Source organism: Podarcis cretensis, assembly GCF_951804945.1.
Source record: "Podarcis cretensis genome assembly, chromosome: 13".
Lineage (NCBI taxonomy): Eukaryota > Metazoa > Chordata > Lepidosauria > Squamata > Lacertidae > Podarcis > Podarcis cretensis.
In genome coordinates this window covers 20118595-20127307 of record NC_137182.1, presented here as the reverse complement: position 1 = coordinate 20127307, position 8713 = coordinate 20118595, and the positions used below count along the sequence as shown (strand labels likewise).

General features: G+C 48.0%; 1 long non-coding RNA gene across 1 annotated transcript; it reads right to left on the bottom strand.

Moving 5' to 3' along the window:
• Positions 1-5621: 5621 nt before the first annotated feature.
• On the bottom strand, positions 5622-6630 carry LOC307201306. Its single transcript, XR_013832670.1, has 3 exons — positions 6201-6630; positions 5707-5820; positions 5622-5670 (listed from the first exon to the last, which is right to left on the bottom strand). It is a non-coding gene; the product is annotated as an uncharacterized lncRNA (long non-coding RNA).
• Positions 6631-8713: the final 2083 nt, after the last annotated feature.

Below are 8713 nucleotides of genomic sequence, written 5' to 3'. Positions count from 1 at the left end.
GAAGCCCATTAAATTGTGATCTGGAATATTTTCTGTTCTTGAAATACTTATTTAGCACTTGGGTTTTTACCAGGTATACATCTAATTCATCTGGATTACACTTAAAAAAAAATAAATTAATGAATATTCTGTCAAATAGGTTTTGGTGGGTTGTTGGTACTTTAAACTCAGTTCTCCAAGATCTTAGGATAGAGAGTGAGATATGGAAATGAAATGAATTGAATACTTGTGAGCCCTTTGCAGAGAGAGACATTTTTATAAGGTTGTTCGTCACAGCAGGAAAGGCAAACACCCTTAACACACACAAGTATCTTCCAGTTGTGTGTACTTTAAAAGCAATGTGGGTGTTTACTCTGAAGCAGAAAAACAGTACAAGCAATTCTTCTGGGCAGCTGGGGGTATAGCTCAGTGGTAGAGCATTTGACTGCAGATCAAGAGGTCCCTGGTTCAAATCCAGGTGCCCCCTCTTTTTCTGTCTAATTCAGGAGTTTCATTTTTCAATTAACAAAATAAATAAATCATGTTCTGTCTCCGCAAAAGAGCACAAATACGCTGCTCCAGACTACGTTCTTTTCTAATTATTGGGGGAAGGGGTGCTGTTTGTTGTTCCCATGACACGGTTTAATAGCAATTTGTTAAATCTCATAATCTGTGTAGTGCAAGAAATTAAAGATTTCTGTTCAGCTGGTTACAGGAAGGGTGGGAAGTCAAAAGAAGAGATGCAAATATTAATTTTTCAGCTCTGTAAATTCTAATGTTAATTGACTCATGCAGGATTTCCTGCAAGGCTTTATTTGCGACTTTTGAGATATAATTCCGACAGAGCATTTGAGATCCAGGGCTATTTACTGATCACGATTCTGCTTCAAGAGCCTTATGGGGAGATTTAAAACCTGACTTATCTGCAAAATTTTACCGGCAGCAATCGTATCAAAATCACTTGGTCTGTCGCAAAGGTCAGGAGTTTAAAAGGACAAGAATGGGAAGAGACAGGACTAAGTGTGGCTGTGGTGGCGGGGGGAGGTAATCAAAAAGCACACTTAAAGCACACACAAAAATACACACTGTCAGGGGTTCAGGAGCAGAGGCACAGGGAGGAAAGGAGATGGAGAGCGAGGGGGAGGAATCCGAGGGGAGCGTAGGAGAAGAGGACAGTGGACCGAGGGATTCCATGAGCCTCTCCAGTGAATCGGAAGATTCACAGAAGGGGGCGCCAGTGGCCAGGGGTAGGGGGTTCCCAAGGGGAACGTCCCAGGAGCAAGGGGGCAGCAGGGACTCCCAGAGCAGTAGCTGGAAATCAGGACCAGCTTCCCCACCAGAGCAGAGTGGGGGGGAAGAGTCCCAAGGATCGGGGCCAGTGCATTCCCCACCAGGGAGAGAAGATAAGGCAGGGCTGACCACACCTCCATCGGAGAGTCAGACAACGGAGGGGAGGTCAGATCTGGCCAGTATCCCGGAAGAGGGAAGCAGTGACAGAAGTAGTGTAATGGTCAGGAGGAAGGTCACTGGGTTGGCGCGAGAGGCAAGTTCAAATGTACAGGAGCGCGGGACAGCAGAGAGTGAGGATTGGGAACCGGGTCCTAAAGCCCGCCGGAGGGAGGGGGAGGAGCTAAGCGACTCAGCGTCGGAAGAGTCCAGAAAGGGCAATGCCCCAGCGGGCAGGAGGACCCAGAGGAGGAGAGAGCAGCGTAAAAGGTGGAGCAGGGCTAGGATCTTAAACTGGTGTCATAGGGGAGGAGACTCAGACGGTACTTCGCCGGTCTAGGCTTTAAGACGTAGAGCTGCACGCTACGGCTTTGAAATGGAAACTGAACCTCAATAAAGACTTTTGTACATAACTACAGCCTAGCGTTGGTCCTCTGTGAGCTGGGACCTAGAGGCAGCTCTGACACACACACACTCAATCCTGGGAACTGTAGTTTATGTCACGGCTAAAATGGCCGCTGTTTCTTTAATGCTTAAAAAGCTGGGTCAGCATGAGTCAGCGGCCTACACCGGGTTGTATAAATAGAGTGAGAAATGTTTGGTGTTGGGTTGGTTGGTTGGTGAAAGCTGGTAGTGTTGTTGTGTGTCAGTCGCTTTTGCAGAAAGACTTTTAAGAATAAAAGCAGAAAGTACTCTGCAAGGATACTTTTCTTGTGGACTCTTTTATGCCGACAAGGCTGAGGCGACAAAGGGAGGTCAGAACCCTTTCCTTTTGCTTTTTACAAACACTGACAGGTTATGGGCCCAGTGTTTCTGAGCATGTGCAGAATGCAAAACGACTGAAAGCATCTCAGCAGGGAGCTGGTGAGTCCTGGTGGTGTATGGAGCCGGTGGCTGTGCGTTGGAGCAGTTGGTGGCAAGCTGTAACTGTTTACAGTTGGAGCGGCTAGGATCTGGCAGCAAAGGCGTGCGTGGCGGAAAGGCTCTCCTTCAGCACTGGGCACTCAGCTCCCAGGCGGGCCTTGTACACAGCAAGCGCAAGAAAGGCTGGTGCAGTACCTGCCTGCCTGCCTGCCCGGCCTCCCACTTGTCTGTCCATTTCCCAACAGCAAGGGCTGGCAGACTGGCTGGCTGGACTTCCTCACCCACTTGCCTGCTTGCTCCGAGGCTGTCTCAGCTCCTGCATCAGCACCCCCTGGCCAGCCCCAGAGACATCATTTGCCTGGGGAACTTATAGCCAGGGCTGCTGCAACAAACTGCTTTGGGAGGCAGAGACGTGAGAGGGCATCAGAGGAGGGAGGGAAGGAATGAGGGATAATTATTATTATTATTATTATTATTTATACCACGCCCATCTGACTGGGCTTCTCCAGCCACTCTGGGCGGCTTCCAACAAAGTACTAAAATACAGTGGTCTGTTAAACATTAAAAGTTTCCCTAAACAGGGCTGCCTTCAGATGTCTTCTAAAAGTCTGGTGGTTGTTTTTCTCTTTGACATCTGATGGGAGGGTGTTCCATAGGATGGTTGCCAGTACCAAGAAGGCCCTCCGACTGGTTCACTATAACTTGGCTTCTCGCAGTGAGGGAACCACCAGAAGGCCCTCAGCGCTGGACCTCAGTGTCCGGACAGAATGATGGGGGTGGAGATGCTCCTTCAGGTATACTGGACCAAGGCCATTTAGGGCTTTAAAGGTCAGCACCAACACTTTGAATTGTGCTCGGAAACGTACTGGGAGCCAATGTAGGTCTTTCAAGACTGGTGTTATATGGTCTCGGCAGCTGCTCCCAGTCACTATCTAGCTGCCACATTCTGGATTAGTTATAGTTTCCGGGTCACCTTCAAAGGTAGCCCCACGCAGAGCTCATTGCAGTAGTTCAAGAGGGAGATAACCAGAGCACACACCACTCTGATGAGACAGTCTGCGGGCAGGTAGGGTCTCAGCCTGCGTCCCAGATGGAGCTGGTAAACAGCTGCCCTGGACACAGAATGGACCTGCGCCTCCATGGACAGCTGTGAGTCCAAAATGACTCCCAGGCTGTGCACCTGGTCCTTCAGGGGCACAGTTACCCCATTCAGGACCAGGGAGTCCTCCACACCTGCCCGCCTCCTATCCCCCCAAAACAGTACTTTTGTCTTGTCAGGATTCAACCTCAAACACACACATAACTCTACAAAAGCTGGGAATCCAGTCATGGTTGACAAGATGCCTCCAAGGGCCTGAAGGCAGCAGCTCCCTTGCTGCTGTTGTCCGCCTCCCAGAATTGAGTTTTCAGTGATATAATAATTGAACATGGGAGTTCTATTTAGTCGTGTTCACTTATATTCGTACTGCCACCACCAGACGGAACCCACAAAAAGCCCTTTGTTGAAGACCTGGACCATGGCATCCAAAGAACAACACCGACAGCTGAAGGATTACAAAGCCCACCATGCAGCGCGACTGTGAATCAAGCGCAGATGCACAATGACAGACCCTGATTTGTATTAAATACAGGCGGGGTTGTGCTGTGAAGGAAGAAGCTGGAAAACCAACAGAAGGGAGGGGGGGACCAAGAAGTCACCCCCTCACACTGTGGCCACTTCATTCAAGGCAGGAGCAGAAGGTTAGTGTCAGGTGTGCGTGCAGGAGCCAGGCCCTGCGACCAGTAGGAGTTTGCAGGACTGAGGCCTTCCTAAATTTGTTCTGTAAAGGCAAGGCGCGGCCACACAGGTGAGGCCGATTGGTAACCCACAGCACCTGGTGGCAAGAGCCGGGAAGGGATATAAAGTCAGCATTTCCCTTCGGCTCTTTGCCACAGCAATACGTTCCCTGCCTTGCTGCATTTGACTCCTCACTTCTTGATCCTCGGACCCCTGACTTCATGACTCCTTGCTTCCTGACCCTCGGACCCTTGGCTTCTTGACTTCCGGCTCTCTGACCCTTGGACTCCTGGCTTCCTGACTCTTGGCTTCTGGACTCCCATTCCTGCTCCCACCCCGCTATCCCACCCCGGTCCCGACGTCCCCAGCTGGGATTTAGATCACCCGTGAACCAGACCGTGACAGTTAGTGGTCTGGGGTCATGTCAGGATGAAGACCTGTTGCTATTTCTGCAGCAGGGTCCCTGTCTCCTGCATCCAGTCAGCATGAAAGGGGAAATTTGGGGCCACAGGGGGCAAAACAAAAAAGTGCCAACCCCTGATTTAAGGTATGGCGGCAGATGCCTATGCTCCTATGGAAATCAGTTCTTCATTCAGAATTACGAAGGCTGGGGTCTGTATTTTTGGAGGGAGGGCTGTGGCTCACTGGTAGAGCACCTGCAAAAAGCCCAGCTTCAATTCTTGGAAAGCACAAATGCCCCACCTGAATCCCTAGAGAGCGGCCGCCAGTCAATGCTGAGACAATACCCAGCTGGAAGGACCAATGGCATGACTCAGCATGAGTCAGCTTCCTAGTCTCCTTCCCCTACTCCTGGAGCCAATCCCTAACAGCATCTGCTCTTGGGATGATCAGAAAACAGCTCAGACTTCAACAGAAGCCTTCTGCCCCTCCATCAGCAGGGAGGAAGAGAGAGAGAGGATGGCAGGATGAGAGAGATTGGACAAAGTTTGGACAAAGTTTCGTGGCCTCACCTCTTTCTTCCCAGGGAGACGGGCTGTTCTCTGCCAGCCCTTGTGTGTCAAAACCCAAAGGCAAGATATCTTGAGTAACCCGTTTTGCAAGAGGCAAGGAGGCAATCGATCAGGGACAGGAGGGATGTTGCTGTTGGAAGTGTCTCAAGTTTCGACCAGTTTCTTAAGAGGAAAGTTTAGAAAGAGCAGCCCAGCAGAGTTGAGAGAAAAAGGCCAGGCTAGAACCAAGTGTCATTTTTTCCACTATTTGACTATTGATCTAAAACCCTTAACTGTATTTTATATAATTGACTTTTTAGTTGTATATTGTATTGTTGTTTTATTGCTAAGGCCAGTGGCTGATGCAAATAAAGATTCATTCATTCAAAACCAAGTGTCTTCATTATTATTATTATTATTATTATTATTATTGGCAGGCCAACGCTGTCTGCAAACATGACATGAAGGCTTGCCAAATCAACCCTGCCGGTTGGGAATCCCTTGCAGATAACCGCAGGGCCTGGAGACAGGCAGTCAAGTCATGTATCGATAGCAGAAATGAGTGCTGGGAGAAGCTCAGAGTGAAAATGCCATCGTTCATCTGCAATAGCACAACCAGATGCCTTCATCTGCCCCAGCTTCAGCGAAACATGTCTCTCCCGCATAGGTCTCTACAGCCACAGCAGGAACTGCAACCTTCCAACAGCTTGAACTCACCCCCAAAGGCAGCCTCCTCCATTGTCTCCTGAGATGACGGGTGCCAGCCATCATTATTAACATTTGTTGGCCTCTCTATGCAAAATACTAGGTTCAGTAAGACAAAATAAGGATGACAATAATTAAAAGTGAAAGACAAAATGCTAAATGGATCTCCATTTGCACTGTACATTAAAAGCAGTATCATACCCCTTTAAGGACTCATGGCCTCTCCCCCCCCCCCAAAGAATCCTGGGAACTGCAGTTTGTCAAGGGTGCTGAGAGTTGTTAGGAGGACCCCTCCCAGAGTGCAATTCCCAGAGTTCCATGGGAAGATGGATTGACTGTTAAACCAGTCTGGGAATTGTAGCTCTGTAAGGGGAAACAGGTTCTCCCAACAACCTTCTGCATGCTTGGCAAACTACGGTTCCCTGGGTTCTTTGAGGAAAGCCCTGACTGCGTAACATGGTGTCCACCCTCTTTCTCACCTTTCTTTGAAGGTGAAAGCAATGAGTTTTCCAGGCAAGCAGTCATCCATTCCCCCAAACTGATTTTGTCCCTCTTGTTTTTGCCCAGGTTGTTTTTCTTTGTCCCTTGGGTTCGGCAAGAGAAGTTGGGCGGGTTTGTTTGTCGAACTGATTTTCATTATTGCACAAGGTGGCAATTTTTAGACTAAGCAGTCGGCAGCTGGAAGCCCTTTCCTTGGCCCAAATATCAGCCCAAACTGGAAGCAAATGCAAAGGGAGAGACAGCAGTAAAACAGGCTTTTTCCTCAAGTGCCTTCTGAAAACACACATTCCATCAGACTACAGTAAAGGGAGATGAGAGACTGCAGTGACTGTCAGCTCAGCTAAGAGACCAGCAATTTCTGACCCCTCCTGCCCTCTAACTATTTCCGTTCAAGCTGGTCACTAAAAGGTAAAGGTAAAGGGACCCCTGACCGACTCTGAGGTTGCGGTGATCATCTCGCATTATTGGCTGAGGGAGTTTCTGGGTCATGTGGCCAGCATGGCTAAGCCACTTCTGGCAAATCAGAGCAGCGCACGGAAACGCCGTTTACCTTCCCGCCAGAGCAGTACCTATTTATCTACTTGCATTTTGACGTGCTTTTGAACTGCTAAGTTGGCAGGAGCAGGGACCGAGCAATGGGAGCTCACCCCGTCACAGGGATTCGAACCGCCAACCTTCTGATCGGCAAGTCCTAGGTTTAACGTGCCACCCACGTCCCTTGGTGCTAAAAGGTGTATATAACAAAAGAACAAGTACCTGAGCTTGCCTTTCCACCTCCTCCTTCGAAGGCTGCATTTAAATTTACTATAAACTTGCTATAAAATACGCTCTGAAAATGCTCTGAAAAAAACTGCTCACAGTGGAAAAAGCTCTGCAGCGCCGTCGTTACCGTTACGGTTATCATCACTGTCATCATTACCGTTATCGTCACCGGTACCGTTATCGTCACCGTTATCGTCACCGTCACCGTTATCGTTATCAATCCTGGGAAATGTAGAACCCTAGAAGAGCTACAATTCCCAGCATCCTGAACAAACTACAATTCCTAGGATTATTTTTTGCAGATATTTTTTGCATATTTTGTGTATGTGTGCACACAGTTCCCAGGTCGCGAAAAGAACAGTTGAGCGTTATTTCATGGTTGCCTGGCATATTTTGAAAAATAAAACCATATTTGAAATCAATTCATCCACAGCCCAATTAAACCTTCCACGTGATATCTGTGACTGGATCTTCCCAAGTAATGTCCCCCCCCCCCAAAGCAGCTGTGGCTCTGTGTGTGTGTGTGATATTTTGATCAGGGTTGTGGTGTTGGGGGGGAGGGATCTGATATTTTCCCCAGCCACCCACCTGCCCACCCCCACCGTTTCTGCAGCCCAGTTTCAAATCCCTGCCCAAAATTGCTATTAGCCGCGGAGACATGCTATTAGCATGTCTGGATTCAGCCCATTTCATCCATTCATCCATTGCAAGTCGTAGTTCTGGGGTGGGGGCCAATTTGAGTGGGAGCTGTAGTTTGATCTACACACATACACACACACCAATGCTCCACCCCACCCTGCTGCTTGTTTTTAAGAAAATATTATTTGGGGAGATTCAGTCACAGATGTAATGTCAAGTTTGGGGGACGACGACAAATAATCAGATAATAATCATTATTTTCAGGCCCCTGTCTGAGGCTTTGCCTCTCCAGCTTTTGTCCTGGGTCAGACTGTGTTTTAAATTTCACTTAGGCTGAGGGAATGGCTCTCTGCTCATGTTCAGAGGCTTTGCAGTGATTAACACCTGGAGCCTGAGGTTCCAAGGCTTGAGATGTAGCTAAGATTCTTAAGGCAGTTTTTTAAAACTTCTGAAAGAGCACATTCCACCGGACATGTAAGACCCATCAAAGTCTGGCTGATTCCAAGAGACAGGAAGGGAAAGACTCGGTGTGGTGAGATGCCCTGGGTTCAAATTCTCCCTCAGCTATGAAGCTTACTGGGTGACCTTGGGCCAGTCACCTTCTCCAAGCTGAACCTACCTCACAGGGTTGTTGTGAGGGGAACCATGGGGAAGGGGAGAACAATGCATACCACTTCAATTTTATTGGAGGAAATAATTTATTTTTTTTTTAAAAAAAAAGAGTGGGTTTGTATTTATTTTCTTAGTGTGCATTTTATACGGTCTCTACTTTCCACAGGACTGCGGGGGAAATAGAAGCTTAACATGTTATTGAGCAGAGGAAATGCCCACTTCCTGCCTTGTAAGAATCATACCACCGCAAAACCGTGACAAGCTGTTTCATTCCACAAAGAACATGCAGAAAATAAACCAGGTTTATGGTTTTGAAAAAGGTTTTCTGCATGGTCACCTTCCAGATTCCAGGATTTAAAAAAAAATAATAATAATTGTATCTTTGATTATTGTTCAGGAAGTAAGCAGCAATTGTTGCCTTGGTCCCAAAGGGTACAAAATAACCAGGAAGGTTTATTTATTTTTATTTTAAATCCAC